This window comes from Heterodontus francisci, chromosome 18 (assembly GCF_036365525.1).
Source record: "Heterodontus francisci isolate sHetFra1 chromosome 18, sHetFra1.hap1, whole genome shotgun sequence".
Lineage (NCBI taxonomy): Eukaryota > Metazoa > Chordata > Chondrichthyes > Heterodontiformes > Heterodontidae > Heterodontus > Heterodontus francisci.
In genome coordinates this window covers 14,605,267-14,628,737 of record NC_090388.1, presented here as the reverse complement: position 1 = coordinate 14,628,737, position 23,471 = coordinate 14,605,267, and the positions used below count along the sequence as shown (strand labels likewise).

General features: G+C 43.8%; 1 protein-coding gene across 2 annotated transcripts in view; it reads right to left on the bottom strand.

The window, feature by feature from the left end:
* chst11 (carbohydrate (chondroitin 4) sulfotransferase 11) overlaps positions 1-23,471 on the bottom strand; it is a 274,852-nt gene that overhangs the window by 157,915 nt on the left and 93,466 nt on the right. The window lies entirely within an intron of this gene.

Sequence of the window (23,471 nt, the reverse complement as noted above, 5' to 3'; positions counted from 1 at the left end):
GAGTTCAGAGAGTACACAGTGCTGAAACTATCGAGTTCATAGGACATACAGCGCTAACACTATCGAGTTCATAGGACACACAGTGCTAACACTATCGAGTTCATAGGACACACAGCGCTAACACTATCGAGTTCATAGGACACACAGTGCTAACACTATCGAGTTCATAGGACACACAGCACTAACACTATCGAGTTCATAGGACACACAACGCTAACACTATCGAGTTCAGAGAACACACAGTGATAATACTATCGAGTTCAGAGAGTACACAGTGCTAAAACTATCGAGTTCATAGGACATACAGCGCTAACACTATCGAGTTCATAGGACACACAGTGCTAACACTATCGAGTTCATAGGACACACAGCGCTAACACTATCGAGTTCATAGGACACACAGTGCTAACACTATCGAGTTCACAGGACACACAGCGCTAACACTATCGAGTTCATAGGACACACAGCACTAACACTATCGAGTTCAGAGAACACACAGTGATAACACTATCGAGTTCAGAGAACACACAGTGCGAACACTATCGAGTTCATAGGACACTCAGCGCTAACACTATCGAGTTCAGAGAACACACAGTGCGAACACTATCGAGTTCAGAGAACACACAGTGCTAACATTATCGAGTTCAGAGAACACACAGTGCTAACACTATCGAGTTCAGAGAAGACACAGTGCTAACACTATCGAGTTCATAGGACACACAGTGCTAACACTATCGAGTTCATAGGACACACAGCGCTAACACTATCGAGTTCATAGGACACACAGTGCTAACACTATCGAGTTCATAGGACACACAGCACTAACACTATCGAGTTCATAGGACACACAACGCTAACACTATCGAGTTCAGAGAACACACAGTGATAATACTATCGAGTTCAGAGAGTACACAGTGCTAAAACTATCGAGTTCATAGGACATACAGCGCTAACACTATCGAGTTCATAGGACACACAGTGCTAACACTATCGAGTTCATAGGACACACAGCGCTAACACTATCGAGTTCATAGGACACACAGTGCTAACACTATCGAGTTCATAGGACACACAGCGCTAACACTATCGAGTTCATAGGACACACAGTGCTAACACTATCGAGTTCACAGGACACACAGCGCTAACACTATCGAGTTCATAGGACACACAGCACTAACACTATCGAGTTCAGAGAACACACAGTGATAACACTATCGAGTTCAGAGAACACACAGTGCGAACACTATCGAGTTCAGAGAACATACAGTGCTAACACTATCGAGTTCAGAGAACACACAGTGCTAACACTATCGAGTTCATAGGACACACAGCACTAACACTATCGAGTTCAGAGAACACACAGTGCTAACACTATCGAGTTCAGAGAACACACAGTGCTAACATTATCGAGTTCAGAGAACACACAGTGCTAACACTATCGAGTTCAGAGAACATACAGTGCTAACACTATCGAGTTCAGAGAACACACAGTGCGAACACTATCGAGTTCAGAGAACACACAGCGCTAACACTATCGAGTTCATAGGACACACAGTGCTAACACTATCGAGTTCATAGGACACACAGCGCTAACACTATCGAGTTCAGAGAACACACAGTGCTAACACTATCGAGTTCATAGGACACACAGCGCTAACACTATCGAGTTCAGAGAACACTCTGCGCTAACACTATCGAGTTCAGAGAACACACAGTGCTAACACTATCGAGTTCATAGGACACACAGTGCTAACACTATCGAGTTCATAGGACACACAGCGCTAACACTATCGAGTTCAGAGAACACACAGTGCTAACACTATCGAGTTCATAGGACACACAGTGCTAACACTATCGAGTTCATAGGACACACAGCACTAACACTATCGAGTTCAGAGAACACACAGTGCTAACATTATCGAGTTCAGAGAACACACAGTGCTAACACTATCGAGTTCAGAGAACACACAGTGCTAACATTATCGAGTTCAGAGAACACACAGTGCGAACACTATCGAGTTCAGAGAACATACAGTGCTAACACTATCGAGTTCAGAGAACACACAGTGCGAACACTATCGAGTTCAGAGAACACACAGCGCTAACACTATCGAGTTCAGAGAACACACAGTGCTAACACTATCGAGTTCATAGGACACACAGCACTAACACTATTGAGTTCATAGGACACACAGCGCTAACACTATCGAGTTCAGAGAACACACAGTGCTAACACTATCGAGTTCATAGGACACACAGCGCTAACACTATCGAGTTCAAAGAACACACAGTGCTAACACTATCGAGTTCATAGGACACACAGCACTAACACTATTGAGTTCATAGGACACACAGCACTAACACTATCGAGTTCATATGACACACAGCACTAACACTATTGAGTTCATAGGACACACAGCACTAACACTATCGAGTTCATAGGACACACAGCGCTAACACTAGCGAGTTCAGAGAACACACAGCGCTAACACTAGCGAGTTCAAAGAACACACAGCACTAACATTATCGAGTTCAAAGAACACACAGCGCTAACACTATCGAGTTCACAGCACTAACACCATCGAGTTCAGAGAACACGCAGCGCTAACACTAGCGAGTTCGAAGAACACACAGCGCTAACACTATCGAGTTCAAAGAACACACAGCGCTAACACTCGCGAGTTCACAGCACGAACACCATCGGGTTCAGAGAACACACAGCGCTAACACTAGCGAGTTCACAGCACTAACACCATCGAGTTCAGAGAACACACAGGGCTAACACTATCGAGTTCACAGGACACACAGCACTAACACGATCGAGTTCAGAGAACACACAGCGCTAACACTATCGAGTTCAAAGAACACACAGCGCTAACACTATCGAGTTCACAGCACTAACACCATCGGGTTCAGAGAACACACAGCGCTAACACTAGCGAGTTCACAGCACTAACACCATCGAGTTCAGAGAACACACAGGGCTAACACTATCGTGTTCATAGGACACACAGCACAAACACTATCGAGTTCAGAGAACACACAGCACTAACACTATCGAGTTCAAAGAACACACAGCGCTAACACTATCGAGTTCAGAGAACACACAGCGCTAACACTATCGAGTTCAGAGAACACACAGTGCTAACACTAGCGAGTTCATAGGACACACAGCATTAACACTATCGAGTTCAAAGAACACACAGCGCTAACACTATCGAGTTCAGAGAACACACAGCGCTAACACGATCGAGTTCAGAGAACACACAGTGCTAACACTATCGAGTTCAGAGAACACACAGTGCTAACACTATCGAGTTCAGAGAACACACAGTGCTAAAACTATCGAGTTCAGAGAACACACAGTGCTAACACTATCGAGTTCAGAGAACACACAGTGCTAACACTATCGAGTTCAGAGAACACACAGCACTAACACTCTTGAGTTCATCGGACACACAGCGCCAACACTATCGAGTTCAGAGAACACACAGTGCTAACACTATCGAGTTCAGAGATCACACAGCGCTAACACTATCAAGTACAGAGAACACACAGCACAAACACTACTGAGTTCAAAGAACACACAGCGCTAACGCTATCGAGTTCAGAGAACACACAGCACTAACATTATCGAGTTCAAAGAACACACAGCGCTAACAATATCGAGTTCAGAGAACACACAGCACTAACACTATCGAGTTCAAAGAACACACAGCGCTAACACTATCGAGTTCAGAGAACACACAGCGCTAACACTATCGAGTTCAGAGAACACACAGTGCTAACACTATCGAGTTCAGAGAACACACAGTGCTAACACTATCGAGTTCATAGGACACACAGCACTAACACTATTGAGTTCATAGGACACACAGCGCTAACACTATCGAGTTCAGAGAACACACAATGATAACACTATTGAGTTCAGAGAGTACACAGTGCTAAAACTATCGAGTTCAGAGAACACACAGTGCTAACACTATCGAGTTCATAGGACACACAGCGCTAACACTATCGAGTTCAAAGAACACACAGTGCTAACACTATCGAGTTCATAGGACACACAGCACTAACACTATTGAGTTCATAGGACACACAGCACTAACACTATCAAGTTCATAGGACACACAGCATTAACAGTATCGAGTTCATAGGACATACAGCGCTAACACTATCGAGTTCAGAGGACACACAGCACTAACACTATTGAGTTCATAGGACACACAACGCTAACACTATCGAGTTCAGAGAACACACAGTGATAACACTATCGGGTTCAGAGAGTACACAGTGCTAACACTATCGAGTTCAGAGAACACACAGTGCGAACACTATCGAGTTCATAGGACACACAGCACTAACACTATCGAGTTCAGAGAACACACAGTGCTAACACTATCGAGTTCATAGGACACACAGCACTAACACTATCGAGTTCATAGGACACACAGCGCTAAAACTATCGAGTTCAGAGAACACACAGTGCTAACACTATCGAGTTCATAGGACACATAGCACTAACACTATCGAGTTCAGAGAACACACAGTGCTAACACTATCGAGTTCAGAGAACACACAGTGCTAACATTATCGAGTTCAGAGAACACACAGTGCTAACACTATCGAGTTCAGAGAACACACAGTGCTAACATTATCGAGTTCAGAGAAGACACAGTGCGAACACTATCGAGTTCAGAGAACATACAGTGCTAACACTATCGAGTTCAGAGAACACACAGTGCTAACACTATCGAGTTCATAGGACACACAGCACTAACACTATCGAGTTCAGAGAACACACAGTGCTAACACTATCGAGTTCAGAGAACACACAGTGCTAACACTATCGAGTTCAGAGAACATACAGTGCTAACACTATCGAGTTCAGAGAACACACAGTGCTAACACTATCGAGTTCATAGGACACACAGCGCTAACACTATCGAGTTCATAGGACACACAGTGCTAACACTATCGAGTTCATAGGACACACAGCACTAACACTATCGAGTTCATAGGACACACAACGCTAACACTATCGAGTTCAGAGAACACACAGTGATAATACTATCGAGTTCAGAGAGTACACAGTGCTAAAACTATCGAGTTCATAGGACATACAGCGCTAACACTATCGAGTTCATAGGACACACAGTGCTAACACTATCGAGTTCATAGGACACACAGCGCTAACACTATCGAGTTCATAGGACACACAGTGCTAACACTATCGAGTTCATAGGACACACAGCGCTAACACTATCGAGTTCATAGGACACACAGCGCTAACACTATCGAGTTCATAGGACACACAGTGCTAACACTATCGAGTTCAGAGAACACACAGTGATAACACTATCGAGTTCAGAGAACACACAGTGCGAACACTATCGAGTTCAGAGAACATACAGTGCTAACACTATCGAGTTCAGAGAACACACAGTGCTAACACTATCGAGTTCATAGGACACACAGCACTAACACTATCGAGTTCAGAGAACACACAGTGCTAACACTATCGAGTTCAGAGAACACACAGTGCTAACATTATCGAGTTCAGAGAACACACAGTGCTAACACTATCAAGTACAGAGAACACACAGCACAAACACTACTGAGTTCAAAGAACACACAGCGCTAACGCTATCGAGTTCAGAGAACACACAGCACTAACATTATCGAGTTCAAAGAACACACAGCGCTAACAATATCGAGTTCAGAGAACTCACAGCACTAACACTATCGAGTTCAAAGAACACACAGCGCTAACACTATCGAGTTCAGAGAACACACAGCGCTAACACTATCGAGTTCAGAGAACACACAGTGCTAACACTATCGAGTTCAGAGAACACACAGTGCTAACACTATCGAGTTCATAGGACACACAGCACTAACACTATTGAGTTCATAGGACACACAGCGCTAACACTATCGAGTTCAGAGAACACACAATGATAACACTATCGAGTTCAGAGAGTACACAGTGCTAAAACTATCGAGTTCAGAGAACACACAGTGCTAACACTATCGAGTTCATAGGACACACAGCGCTAACACTATCGAGTTCAAAGAACACACAGTGCTAACACTATCGAGTTCATAGGACACACAGCACTAACACTATTGAGTTCATAGGACACACAGCACTAACACTATCAAGTTCATAGGACACACAGCATTAACAGTATCGAGTTCATAGGACATACAGCGCTAACACTATCGAGTTCAGAGGACACACAGCACTAACACTATTGAGTTCATAGGACACACAACGCTAACACTATCGAGTTCAGAGAACACACAGTGATAACACTATCGGGTTCAGAGAGTACACAGTGCTAACACTATCGAGTTCAGAGAACACACAGTGCGAACACTATCGAGTTCATAGGACACACAGCACTAACACTATCGAGTTCAGAGAACACACAGTGCTAACACTATCGAGTTCATAGGACACACAGCACTAACACTATCGAGTTCATAGGACACACAGCGCTAAAACTATCGAGTTCAGAGAACACACAGTGCTAACACTATCGAGTTCATAGGACACATAGCACTAACACTATCGAGTTCAGAGAACACACAGTGCTAACACTATCGAGTTCAGAGAACACACAGTGCTAACATTATCGAGTTCAGAGAACACACAGTGCTAACACTATCGAGTTCAGAGAACACACAGTGCTAACATTATCGAGTTCAGAGAAGACACAGTGCGAACACTATCGAGTTCAGAGAACATACAGTGCTAACACTATCGAGTTCAGAGAACACACAGTGCTAACACTATCGAGTTCATAGGACACACAGCACTAACACTATCGAGTTCAGAGAACACACAGTGCTAACACTATCGAGTTCAGAGAACACACAGTGCTAACACTATCGAGTTCAGAGAACATACAGTGCTAACACTATCGAGTTCAGAGAACACACAGTGCTAACACTATCGAGTTCATAGGACACACAGCGCTAACACTATCGAGTTCATAGGACACACAGTGCTAACACTATCGAGTTCATAGGACACACAGCACTAACACTATCGAGTTCATAGGACACACAACGCTAACACTATCGAGTTCAGAGAACACACAGTGATAATACTATCGAGTTCAGAGAGTACACAGTGCTAAAACTATCGAGTTCATAGGACATACAGCGCTAACACTATCGAGTTCATAGGACACACAGTGCTAACACTATTGAGTTCATAGGACACACAGCGCTAACACTATCGAGTTCATAGGACACACAGTGCTAACACTATCGAGTTCATAGGACACACAGCGCTAACACTATCGAGTTCATAGGACACACAGCGCTAACACTATCGAGTTCATAGGACACACAGTGCTAACACTATCGAGTTCAGAGAACACACAGTGATAACACTATCGAGTTCAGAGAACACACAGTGCGAACACTATCGAGTTCAGAGAACATACAGTGCTAACACTATCGAGTTCAGAGAACACACAGTGCTAACACTATCGAGTTCATAGGACACACAGCACTAACACTATCGAGTTCAGAGAACACACAGTGCTAACACTATCGAGTTCAGAGAACACACAGTGCTAACATTATCGAGTTCAGAGAACACACAGTGCTAACACTATCAAGTACAGAGAACACACAGCACAAACACTACTGAGTTCAAAGAACACACAGCGCTAACGCTATCGAGTTCAGAGAACACACAGCACTAACATTATCGAGTTCAAAGAACACACAGCGCTAACAATATCGAGTTCAGAGAACTCACAGCACTAACACTATCGAGTTCAAAGAACACACAGCGCTAACACTATCGAGTTCAGAGAACACACAGCGCTAACACTATCGAGTTCAGAGAACACACAGTGCTAACACTATCGAGTTCAGAGAACACACAGTGCTAACACTATCGAGTTCATAGGACACACAGCACTAACACTATTGAGTTCATAGGACACACAGCGCTAACACTATCGAGTTCAGAGAACACACAATGATAACACTATCGAGTTCAGAGAGTACACAGTGCTAAAACTATCGAGTTCAGAGAACACACAGTGCTAACACTATCGAGTTCATAGGACACACAGCGCTAACACTATCGAGTTCAAAGAACACACAGTGCTAACACTATCGAGTTCATAGGACACACAGCACTAACACTATTGAGTTCATAGGACACACAGCACTAACACTATCAAGTTCATAGGACACACAGCATTAACAGTATCGAGTTCATAGGACATACAGCGCTAACACTATCGAGTTCAGAGGACACACAGCACTAACACTATTGAGTTCATAGGACACACAACGCTAACACTATCGAGTTCAGAGAACACACAGTGATAACACTATCGGGTTCAGAGAGTACACAGTGCTAACACTATCGAGTTCAGAGAACACACAGTGCGAACACTATCGAGTTCATAGGACACACAGCACTAACACTATCGAGTTCAGAGAACACACAGTGCTAACACTATCGAGTTCATAGGACACACAGCACTAACACTATCGAGTTCATAGGACACACAGCGCTAAAACTATCGAGTTCAGAGAACACACAGTGCTAACACTATCGAGTTCATAGGACACATAGCACTAACACTATCGAGTTCAGAGAACACACAGTGCTAACACTATCGAGTTCAGAGAACACACAGTGCTAACATTATCGAGTTCAGAGAACACACAGTGCTAACACTATCGAGTTCAGAGAACACACAGTGCTAACATTATCGAGTTCAGAGAAGACACAGTGCGAACACTATCGAGTTCAGAGAACATACAGTGCTAACACTATCGAGTTCAGAGAACACACAGTGCTAACACTATCGAGTTCATAGGACACACAGCACTAACACTATCGAGTTCAGAGAACACACAGTGCTAACACTATCGAGTTCAGAGAACACACAGTGCTAACACTATCGAGTTCAGAGAACATACAGTGCTAACACTATCGAGTTCAGAGAACACACAGTGCTAACACTATCGAGTTCATAGGACACACAGCGCTAACACTATCGAGTTCATAGGACACACAGTGCTAACACTATCGAGTTCATAGGACACACAGCACTAACACTATCGAGTTCATAGGACACACAACGCTAACACTATCGAGTTCAGAGAACACACAGTGATAATACTATCGAGTTCAGAGAGTACACAGTGCTAAAACTATCGAGTTCATAGGACATACAGCGCTAACACTATCGAGTTCATAGGACACACAGTGCTAACACTATCGAGTTCATAGGACACACAGCGCTAACACTATCGAGTTCATAGGACACACAGTGCTAACACTATCGAGTTCATAGGACACACAGCGCTAACACTATCGAGTTCATAGGACACACAGCGCTAACACTATCGAGTTCATAGGACACACAGTGCTAACACTATCGAGTTCAGAGAACACACAGTGATAACACTATCGAGTTCAGAGAACACACAGTGCGAACACTATCGAGTTCAGAGAACATACAGTGCTAACACTATCGAGTTCAGAGAACACACAGTGCTAACACTATCGAGTTCATAGGACACACAGCACTAACACTATCGAGTTCAGAGAACACACAGTGCTAACACTATCGAGTTCAGAGAACACACAGTGCTAACATTATCGAGTTCAGAGAACACACAGTGCTAACACTATCAAGTACAGAGAACACACAGCACAAACACTACTGAGTTCAAAGAACACACAGCGCTAACGCTATCGAGTTCAGAGAACACACAGCACTAACATTATCGAGTTCAAAGAACACACAGCGCTAACAATATCGAGTTCAGAGAACTCACAGCACTAACACTATCGAGTTCAAAGAACACACAGCGCTAACACTATCGAGTTCAGAGAACACACAGCGCTAACACTATCGAGTTCAGAGAACACACAGTGCTAACACTATCGAGTTCAGAGAACACACAGTGCTAACACTATCGAGTTCATAGGACACACAGCACTAACACTATTGAGTTCATAGGACACACAGCGCTAACACTATCGAGTTCAGAGAACACACAATGATAACACTATCGAGTTCAGAGAGTACACAGTGCTAAAACTATCGAGTTCAGAGAACACACAGTGCTAACACTATCGAGTTCATAGGACACACAGCGCTAACACTATCGAGTTCAAAGAACACACAGTGCTAACACTATCGAGTTCATAGGACACACAGCACTAACACTATTGAGTTCATAGGACACACAGCACTAACACTATCAAGTTCATAGGACACACAGCATTAACAGTATCGAGTTCATAGGACATACAGCGCTAACACTATCGAGTTCAGAGGACACACAGCACTAACACTATTGAGTTCATAGGACACACAACGCTAACACTATCGAGTTCAGAGAACACACAGTGATAACACTATCGGGTTCAGAGAGTACACAGTGCTAACACTATCGAGTTCAGAGAACACACAGTGCGAACACTATCGAGTTCATAGGACACACAGCACTAACACTATCGAGTTCAGAGAACACACAGTGCTAACACTATCGAGTTCATAGGACACACAGCACTAACACTATCGAGTTCATAGGACACACAGCGCTAAAACTATCGAGTTCAGAGAACACACAGTGCTAACACTATCGAGTTCATAGGACACATAGCACTAACACTATCGAGTTCAGAGAACACACAGTGCTAACACTATCGAGTTCAGAGAACACACAGTGCTAACATTATCGAGTTCAGAGAACACACAGTGCTAACACTATCGAGTTCAGAGAACACACAGTGCTAACATTATCGAGTTCAGAGAAGACACAGTGCGAACACTATCGAGTTCAGAGAACATACAGTGCTAACACTATCGAGTTCAGAGAACACACAGTGCTAACACTATCGAGTTCATAGGACACACAGCACTAACACTATCGAGTTCAGAGAACACACAGTGCTAACACTATCGAGTTCAGAGAACACACAGTGCTAACACTATCGAGTTCAGAGAACATACAGTGCTAACACTATCGAGTTCAGAGAACACACAGTGCTAACACTATCGAGTTCATAGGACACACAGCGCTAACACTATCGAGTTCATAGGACACACAGTGCTAACACTATCGAGTTCATAGGACACACAGCACTAACACTATCGAGTTCATAGGACACACAACGCTAACACTATCGAGTTCAGAGAACACACAGTGATAATACTATCGAGTTCAGAGAGTACACAGTGCTAAAACTATCGAGTTCATAGGACATACAGCGCTAACACTATCGAGTTCATAGGACACACAGTGCTAACACTATCGAGTTCATAGGACACACAGCGCTAACACTATCGAGTTCATAGGACACACAGTGCTAACACTATCGAGTTCATAGGACACACAGCGCTAACACTATCGAGTTCATAGGACACACAGCGCTAACACTATCGAGTTCATAGGACACACAGTGCTAACACTATCGAGTTCAGAGAACACACAGTGATAACACTATCGAGTTCAGAGAACACACAGTGCGAACACTATCGAGTTCAGAGAACATACAGTGCTAACACTATCGAGTTCAGAGAACACACAGTGCTAACACTATCGAGTTCATAGGACACACAGCACTAACACTATCGAGTTCAGAGAACACACAGTGCTAACACTATCGAGTTCAGAGAACACACAGTGCTAACATTATCGAGTTCAGAGAACACACAGTGCTAACACTATCAAGTACAGAGAACACACAGCACAAACACTACTGAGTTCAAAGAACACACAGCGCTAACGCTATCGAGTTCAGAGAACACACAGCACTAACATTATCGAGTTCAAAGAACACACAGCGCTAACAATATCGAGTTCAGAGAACTCACAGCACTAACACTATCGAGTTCAAAGAACACACAGCGCTAACACTATCGAGTTCAGAGAACACACAGCGCTAACACTATCGAGTTCAGAGAACACACAGTGCTAACACTATCGAGTTCAGAGAACACACAGTGCTAACACTATCGAGTTCATAGGACACACAGCACTAACACTATTGAGTTCATAGGACACACAGCGCTAACACTATCGAGTTCAGAGAACACACAATGATAACACTATCGAGTTCAGAGAGTACACAGTGCTAAAACTATCGAGTTCAGAGAACACACAGTGCTAACACTATCGAGTTCATAGGACACACAGCGCTAACACTATCGAGTTCAAAGAACACACAGTGCTAACACTATCGAGTTCATAGGACACACAGCACTAACACTATTGAGTTCATAGGACACACAGCACTAACACTATCAAGTTCATAGGACACACAGCATTAACAGTATCGAGTTCATAGGACATACAGCGCTAACACTATCGAGTTCAGAGGACACACAGCACTAACACTATTGAGTTCATAGGACACACAACGCTAACACTATCGAGTTCAGAGAACACACAGTGATAACACTATCGGGTTCAGAGAGTACACAGTGCTAACACTATCGAGTTCAGAGAACACACAGTGCGAACACTATCGAGTTCATAGGACACACAGCACTAACACTATCGAGTTCAGAGAACACACAGTGCTAACACTATCGAGTTCATAGGACACACAGCACTAACACTATCGAGTTCATAGGACACACAGCGCTAAAACTATCGAGTTCAGAGAACACACAGTGCTAACACTATCGAGTTCATAGGACACATAGCACTAACACTATCGAGTTCAGAGAACACACAGTGCTAACACTATCGAGTACAGAGAACACACAGTGCTAACATTATCGAGTTCAGAGAACACACAGTGCTAACACTATCGAGTTCAGAGAACACACAGTGCTAACATTATCGAGTTCAGAGAAGACACAGTGCGAACACTATCGAGTTCAGAGAACATACAGTGCTAACACTATCGAGTTCAGAGAACACACAGTGCTAACACTATCGAGTTCATAGGACACACAGCACTAACACTATCGAGTTCAGAGAACACACAGTGCTAACACTATCGAGTTCAGAGAACACACAGTGCTAACACTATCGAGTTCAGAGAACATACAGTGCTAACACTATCGAGTTCAGAGAACACACAGTGCTAACACTATCGAGTTCATAGGACACACAGCGCTAACACTATCGAGTTCATAGGACACACAGTGCTAACACTATCGAGTTCATAGGACACACAGCACTAACACTATCGAGTTCATAGGACACACAACGCTAACACTATCGAGTTCAGAGAACACACAGTGATAATACTATCGAGTTCAGAGAGTACACAGTGCTAAAACTATCGAGTTCATAGGACATACAGCGCTAACACTATCGAGTTCATAGGACACACAGTGCTAACACTATCGAGTTCATAGGACACACAGCGCTAACACTATCGAGTTCATAGGACACACAGTGCTAACACTATCGAGTTCATAGGACACACAGCACTAACACTATCGAGTTCATAGGACACACAACGCTAACACTATCGAGTTCAGAGAACACACAGTGATAATACTATCGAGTTCAGAGAGTACACAGTGCTAAAACTATCGAGTTCATAGGACACACAGCGCTAACACTATCGAGTTCATAGGACACACAGTGCTAACACTATCGAGTTCAGAGAACACACAGTGATAACACTATCGAGTTCAGAGAACACACAGTGCGAACACTATCGAGTTCAGAGAACATACAGTGCTAACACTATCGAGTTCAGAGAACACACAGTGCTAACACTATCGAGTTCATAGGACACACAGCACTAACACTATCGAGTTCAGAGAACACACAGTGCTAACACTATCGAGTTCAGAGAACACACAGTGCTAACATTATCGAGTTCAGAGAACACACAGTGCTAACACTATCGAGTTCAGAGAACACACAGTGCTAACATTATCGAGTTCAGAGAACACACAGTGCGAACACTATCGAGTTCAGAGAACATACAGTGCTAACACTATCGAGTTCAGAGAACACACAGTGCGAACACTATCGAGTTCAGAGAACACACAGCGCTAACACTATCGAGTTCATAGGACACACAGTGCTAACACTATCGAGTTCATAGGACACACAGCGCTAACACTATCGAGTTCAGAGAACACACAGTGCTAACACTATCGAGTTCATAGGACACACAGCGCTAACACTATCGAGTTCAGAGAACACACAGCGCTAACACTATCGAGTTCAGAGAACACACAGTGCTAACACTATCGAGTTCATATGACACACAGTGCTAACACTATCGAGTTCATAGGACACACAGCGCTAACACTATCGAGTTCAGAGAACACACAGTGCTAACACTATCAAGTTCATAGGACACACAGCACTAACACTATCGAGTTCAGAGAACACACAGCACTAACACTATCGAGTTCACAGGACACACAGCACTAACACCATCGAGTTCATAGGACACACAGTGCTAACACTATCGAGTTCAGAGAACACACAGTGCTAACACTACCTAGTTCTGAGAACACACAGCGCTAACACTATCGAGTTCAAAGAACACACAGCGCTAACACTATCAAGTACAGAGAACACACAACACAAACACTACTGAGTTCAAAGAACACACAGCGCTAACACTATCGAGTTCAGAGAACACACAGCACTAACATTATCGAGTTCAAAGAACACACAGCGCTAACAATATCGAGTTCAGAGAACACACAGCACTAACACTATCGAGTTCAAAGAACACACAGCGCTAACACTATCGAGTTCAGAGAACACACAGTGCTAACACTACCTAGTTCTGAGAACACACAGCGCTAACACTATCGAGTTCAAAGAACACACAGCGCTAACACTATCAAGTACAGAGAACACACAACACAAACACTACTGAGTTCAAAGAACACACAGCGCTAACACTATCGAGTTCAGAGAACACACAGCACTAACATTATCGAGTTCAAAGAACACACAGCGCTAACAATATCGAGTTCAGAGAACACACAGCACTAACACTATCGAGTTCAAAGAACACACAGCGCTAACACTATCGAGTTCAGAGAACACACAGCGCTAACACTATCGAGTTCAGAGAACACACAGAGCTAACACTATCGAGTTCAGAGAACACACAGTGCTAACACTATCGAGTTCAGAGAACACACAGTGCTAACACTATCGAGTTCATAGGACACACAGCACTAACACTAGCGAGTTCATAGGACACACAGCACTAACACTATCGAGTTCAAAGAACACACAGCGCTAACACTATCGAGTTCAGAGAACACACAGCGCTAACACGATCGAGTTCAGAGAACACACAGTGCTAACACTATCGAGTTCAGAGAACACACAGTGCTAACACTATCGAGTTCAGAGAACACACAGTGCTAAAACTATCGAGTTCAGAGAACAAACAGTGCTAACACTATCGAGTTCAGAGAACACACAGTGCTAACACTATCGAGTTCAGAGAACACACAGCACTAACACACTTGAGTTCATCGGACACACAGCGCCAACACTATCGAGTTCAGAGAACACACAGTGCTAACACTATCGAGTTCAGAGATCACACAGCGCTAACACTATCAAGTACAGAGAACACACAGCACAAACACTACTGAGTTCAAAGAACACACAGCGCTAACGCTATCGAGTTCAGAGAACACACAGCACTAACATTATCGAGTTCAAAGAACACACAGCGCTAACAATATCGAGTTCAGAGAACACACAGCACTAACACTATCGAGTTCAAAGAACACACAGCGCTAACACTATCGAGTTCAGAGAACACACAGCGCTAACACTATCGAGTTCAGAGAACACACAGTGCTAACACTATCGAGTTCAGAGAACACACAGTGCTAACACTATCGAGTTCATAGGACACACAGCACTAACACTATTGAGTTCATAGGACACACAGCGCTAACACTATCGAGTTCAGAGAACACACAATGATAACACTATCGAGTTCAGAGAGTACACAGTGCTAAAACTATCGAGTTCAGAGAACACACAGTGCTAACACTATCGAGTTCATAGGACACACAGCGCTAACACTATCGAGTTCAAAGAACACACAGTGCTAACACTATCGAGTTCATAGGACACACAGCACTAACACTATTGAGTTCATAGGACACACAGCACTAACACTATCAAGTTCATAGGACACACAGCATTAACAGTATCGAGTTCATAGGACATACAGCGCTAACACTATCGAGTTCAGAGGACACACAGCACTAACACTATTGAGTTCATAGGACACACAACGCTAACACTATCGAGTTCAGAGAACACACAGTGATAACACTATCGGGTTCAGAGAGTACACAGTGCTAACACTATCGAGTTCAGAGAACACACAGTGCGAACACTATCGAGTTCATAGGACACACAGCACTAACACTATCGAGTTCAGAGAACACACAGTGCTAACACTATCGAGTTCATAGGACACACAGCACTAACACTATCGAGTTCATAGGACACACAGCGCTAAAACTATCGAGTTCAGAGAACACACAGTGCTAACACTATCGAGTTCATAGGACACATAGCACTAACACTATCGAGTTCAGAGAACACACAGTGCTAACACTATCGAGTTCAGAGAACACACAGTGCTAACATTATCGAGTTCAGAGAACACACAGTGCTAACACTATCGAGTTCAGAGAACACACAGTGCTAACATTATCGAGTTCAGAGAAGACACAGTGCGAACACTATCGAGTTCAGAGAACATACAGTGCTAACACTATCGAGTTCAGAGAACACACAGTGCTAACACTATCGAGTTCATAGGACACACAGCACTAACACTATCGAGTTCAGAGAACACACAGTGCTAACACTATCGAGTTCAGAGAACACACAGTGCTAACACTATCGAGTTCAGAGAACATACAGTGCTAACACTATCGAGTTCAGAGAACACACAGTGCTAACACTATCGAGTTCATAGGACACACAGCGCTAACACTATCGAGTTCATAGGACACACAGTGCTAACACTATCGAGTTCATAGGACACACAGCACTAACACTATCGAGTTCATAGGACACACAACGCTAACACTATCGAGTTCAGAGAACACACAGTGATAATACTATCGAGTTCAGAGAGTACACAGTGCTAAAACTATCGAGTTCATAGGACATACAGCGCTAACACTATCGAGTTCATAGGACACACAGTGCTAACACTATCGAGTTCATAGGACACACAGCGCTAACACTATCGAGTTCATAGGACACACAGTGCTAACACTATCGAGTTCATAGGACACACAGCGCTAACACTATCGAGTTCATAGGACACACAGCGCTAACACTATCGAGTTCATAGGACACACAGTGCTAACACTATCGAGTTCAGAGAACACACAGTGATAACACTATCGAGTTCAGAGAACACACAGTGCGAACACTATCGAGTTCAGAGAACATACAGTGCTAACACTATCGAGTTCAGAGAACACACAGTGCTAACACTATCGAGTTCATAGGACACACAGCACTAACACTATCGAGTTCAGAGAACACACAGTGCTAACACTATCGAGTTCAGAGAACACACAGTGCTAACATTATCGAGTTCAGAGAACACACAGTGCTAACACTATCGAGTTCAGAGAACACACAGTGCTAACATTATCGAGTTCAGAGAACACACAGTGCGAACACTATCGAGTTCAGAGAACATACAGTGCTAACACTATCGAGTTCAGAGAACACACAGTGCGAACACTATCGAGTTCAGAGAACACACAGCGCTAACACTATCGAGTTCATAGGACACACAGTGCTAACACTATCGAGTTCATCGGACACACAGCGCTAACACTATCGAGTTCAGAGAACACACAGTGCTAACACTATCGAGTTCATAGGACACACAGTGCTAACACTATCGAGTTCAGAGAACACACAGCGCTAACACTATCGAGTTCAGAGAACACACAGTGCTAACACTATCGAGTTCATAGGACACACAGTGCTAACACTATCGAGTTCATAGGACACACAGCGCTAACACTATCGAGTTCAGAGAACACACAGTGCTAACACTATCGAGTTCATAGGACACACAGCACTAACACTATCGAGTTCAGAGAACACACAGCACTAACACTATCGAGTTCACAGGACACACAGCACTAACACCATCGAGTTCATAGGACACACAGTGCTAACACTATCGAGTTCAGAGAACACACAGTGCTAACACTACCTAGTTCTGAGAACACACAGCGCTAACACTATCGAGTTCAAAGAACACACAGCGCTAACACTATCAAGTACAGAGAACACACAACACAAACACTACTGAGTTCAAAGAACACACAGCGCTAACACTATCGAGTTCAGAGAACACACAGCACTAACATTATCGAGTTCAAAGAACACACAGCGCTAACAATATCGAGTTCAGAGAACACACAGCACTAACACTATCGAGTTCAAAGAACACACAGCGCTAACATTATCGAGTTCAGAGAACACACAGCGCTAACACTATCGAGTTCAGAGAACACACAGAGCTAACACTATCGAGTTCAGAGAACACACAGTGCTAACACTATCGAGTTCAGAGAACACACAGTGCTAACACTATCGAGTTCATAGGACACACAGCACTAACACTATCGAGTTCATAGGACACACAGCGCTAACACTATCGAGTTCAGAGAACACACAGTGCTAACACTATCGAGTTCATAGGACACACAGCACTAACACTATTGAGTTCATAGGACACACAGCGCTAACACTATCGAGTTCAGAGAACACACAGTGCTAACACTATCGAGTTCATAGGACACACAGCGCTAACACTATCGAGTTCAAAGAACACACAGTGCTAACACTATCGAGTTCATAGGACACACAGCACTAACACTATTGAGTTCATAGGACACACAGCACTAACACTATCGAGTTCATAGGACACACAGCACTAACACTATTGAGTTCATAGGACACACAGCACTAACACTATCGAGTTCATAGGACACACAGCGCTAACACTGGCGAGTTCAGAGAACACACAGCGCTAACACTAGCGAGTTCAAAGAACACACAGCACTAACATTATCGAGTTCAAAGAACACACAGCGCTAACACTATCGAGTTCAGAGAACATGCAGCGCTAACACTAGCGAGTTCGAAGAACACACAGCGCTAACACTATCGAGTTCAAAGAACACACAGCGCTAACACTATCGCGTTCACAGCACTAACACCATCGAGTTCAGAGAACACGCAGCGCTAACACTAGCGAGTTCGAAGAACACACAGCGCTAACACTATCGAGTTCAAAGAACACACAGTGCTAACACTATCGAGTTCATAGGACACACAGCGCTAACACTATCGAGTTCAGAGAACACACAGTGCTAACACTATCGAGTTCAGAGAACACACAGTGCTAACACTATCGAGTTCAGAGAACACACAGTGCTAAAACTATCGAGTTCAGAGAACACACAGTGCTAACACTATCGAGTTCAGAGAACACACAGTGCTAACATTATCGCGTTCATAGGACACACAGCGCTAACACTATTGAGTTCATAGGACACACAGCGTTAACACTATTGAGTTCAGAGGACACACAGTGCTAACATTATCGAGTTCATAGGACACACAGCGCTAACACTATCGAGTTCAGAGAACACACAGTGCTAACACTATCGAGTTGATAGGACACACAGCACTAACACTATCGAGTTCATAGGACACACAGCGCTAACACTATCGAGTTCAGAGAACACACAGTGCTAACACTATCGAGTTCAGAGAACACACAGTGCTAACACTATCGAGTTCAGAGAACACACAGTGCTAAAACTATCGAGTTCAGAGAACACACAGTGCTAACACTATCGAGTTCAGAGAACACACAGTGCTAACATTATCGCGTTCATAGGACACACAGCGCTAACACTATTGAGTTCATAGGACACACAGCGTTAACACTATTGAGTTCATAGGACACACAGCGCTAACACTATCGAGTTCAGAGAACACACAGCGCTAACACTACCGAGTTCATAGGACACACAGCGCTAACACTATCGAGTTCAGAGAACACACAGCGCTAACACTATCGGGTTCAGAGAACACACAGTGCTAACACTATCGAGTTCATAGGACACAAAGTGCTAACACTATCGAGTTCATAGGACACACAGCGCTAACACTATCGAGTTCAGAGAACACACAGCACTAACACTATCGGGTTCACAGAACACACAGCGCTAACACTATCGAGTTCAGAGAACACACAGCAATAATACTATTGAGTTCAAAGATCACACAGCACTAACACCATCGAGTTCAGAGAACACACAGTGCTAACACCATCGAGTTCATAGGACACACAGCGCTAACACTATCGAGTTCAGAGAACACACAGTGCTAACACTATCGAGTTCATAGGACACACAGCGCTAACACTATCGAGTTCAGAGAAGACACAGTGCTAACACTATCGCGTTCATAGGACACACAGTGCTAACACTATCGGGTTCAGAGAACACACAGTGCTAACACTATCGAGTTCATGGGACACAAAGTGCTAACACTATCGAGTTCATAGGACACACAGCACTAACACTATCGAGTTCAGAGAACACACAGCACTAACACTATCGGGTTCACAGAACACACAGCGCTAACACTATCGAGTTCAGAGAACACACAGCAATAATACCATTGAGTTCAAAGATCACACAGCACTAACACCATCGAGTTCAGAGAACACACAGTGCTAACACTATCGAGTTCACAGAACACACAGCGTTAACACTAACGGGTTCAGAGATCACACGGCACTAACACTATCGAGTTCAGAGAACACACAGCGCGAACACTAGCGAATTCAGAGAACACACAGCACTAACACTACCGAGTTCAGAGAACACACAGCGCTCACACTATCGAGTTCAGAGAACACACAGCACTAACACTATCGAGTTCAAAGAACACACAGCGCTAACACTATCGAGTTCAAAGGACACACAGCGCTAACACTATCGAGTTCAGAGAACACACAGTCCTAACACTATTGAGTTCACAGAACACACAGCAATAACACTATCGATTTCAGAGAACACACAGTGCGAACACTATCGAGTTCAAAGAACACACAGTGCTACCACTATCGAGTTCAGAGAACACACAGTGCTAACACTATCGAGTTCAAAGAATACACAGCACTAACACTATCGAGTTCAGAGAACACACAGCGCTAACACTATCGAGTTCATAGGACTCACAGTGCTAACACTATCGAGTTCAGAGAACACACAGTGCTAACACAATCGAGTTCATAGGACACAAAGTGCTAACACTATCGAGATCATAGGACACACAGCACTAACACTATCGAGTTCAGAGAACACACAGCACTAACACTATCGGGTTCACAGAACACACAGCGCGAACACTATCGAGTTCAGAGAACACACGGCACGAACACTATCGAGTTCAGAGAACACACAGCGCTAACACTACCGAGTTCAGAGAACACACAGCACTAACACTATCGAGTTCAGAGAACACACAGCATTAACACGATCGAGTTCATAGGACACACAGCACTAACACGATCCAGTTCATAGGACATACAGTGCTAACACTATCGAGTTCAGAGAACACAAAGTGCTAACACTATCGAGTTCATAGGACACACAGTGCTAACACTATCGAGTTCAGAGAACACACAGGGCTAACACTATCGAGTTCAGAGAACACACAGTGCTAACACTATCGAGTTCAGAGAACACACAGTGCTAACATTATCGAGTTCAGAGAACACACAGTGCGAACACTATCGAGTTCAGAGAACATACAGTGCTAACACTATCGAGTTCAGAGAACACACAGTGCGAACACTATCGAGTTCAGAGAACACACAGCGCTAACACTATCGAGTTCATAGGACACACAGTGCTAACACTATCGAGTTCATCGGACACACAGCGCTAACACTATCGAGTTCAGAGAACACACAGTGCTAACACTATCGAGTTCATAGGACACACAGCGCTAACACTATCGAGTTCAGAGAACACACAGCGCTAACACTATCGAGTTCAGAGAACACACAGTGCTAACACTATCGAGTTCATAGGACACACAGTGCTAACACTATCGAGTTCATAGGACACACAGCGCTAACACTATCGAGTTCAGAGAACACACAGTGCTAACACTATCGAGTTCATAGGACACACAGCACTAACACTATCGAGTTCAGAGAACACACAGCACTAACACTATCGAGTTCACAGGACACACAGCACTAACACCATCGAGTTCATAGGACACACAGTGCTAACACTATCGAGTTCAGAGAACACACAGTGCTAACACTACCTAGTTCTGAGAACACACAGCGCTAACACTATCGAGTTCAAAGAACACACAGCGCTAACACTATCAAGTACAGAGAACACACAACACAAACACTACTGAGTTCAAAGAACACACAGCGCTAACACTATCGAGTTCAGAGAACACACAGCACTAACATTATCGAGTTCAAAGAACACACAGCGCTAACAATATCGAGTTCAGAGAACACACAGCACTAACACTATCGAGTTCAAAGAACACACAGCGCTAACATTATCGAGTTCAGAGAACACACAGCGCTAACACTATCGAGTTCAGAGAACACACAGAGCTAACACTATCGAGTTCAGAGAACACACAGTGCTAACACTATCGAGTTCAGAGAACACACAGTGCTAACACTATCGAGTTCATAGGACACACAGCACTAACACTATCGAGTTCATAGGACACACAGCGCTAACACTATCGAGTTCAGAGAACACACAGTGCTAACACTATCGAGTTCATAGGACACACAGCACTAACACTATTGAGTTCATAGGACACACAGCGCTAACACTATCGAGTTCAGAGAACACACAGTGCTAACACTATCGAGTTCATAGGACACACAGCGCTAACACTATCGAGTTCAAAGAACACACAGTGCTAACACTATCGAGTTCATAGGACACACAGCACTAACACTATTGAGTTCATAGGACACACAGCACTAACACTATCGAGTTCATAGGACACACAGCACTAACACTATTGAGTTCATAGGACACACAGCACTAACACTATCGAGTTCATAGGACACACAGCGCTAACACTGGCGAGTTCAGAGAACACACAGCGCTAACACTAGCGAGTTCAAAGAACACACAGCACTAACATTATCGAGTTCAAAGAACACACAGCGCTAACACTATCGAGTTCAGAGAACATGCAGCGCTAACACTAGCGAGTTCGAAGAACACACAGCGCTAACACTATCGAGTTCAAAGAACACACAGCGCTAACACTATCGCGTTCACAGCACTAACACCATCGAGTTCAGAGAACACGCAGCGCTAACACTAGCGAGTTCGAAGAACACACAGCGCTAACACTATCGAGTTCAAAGAACA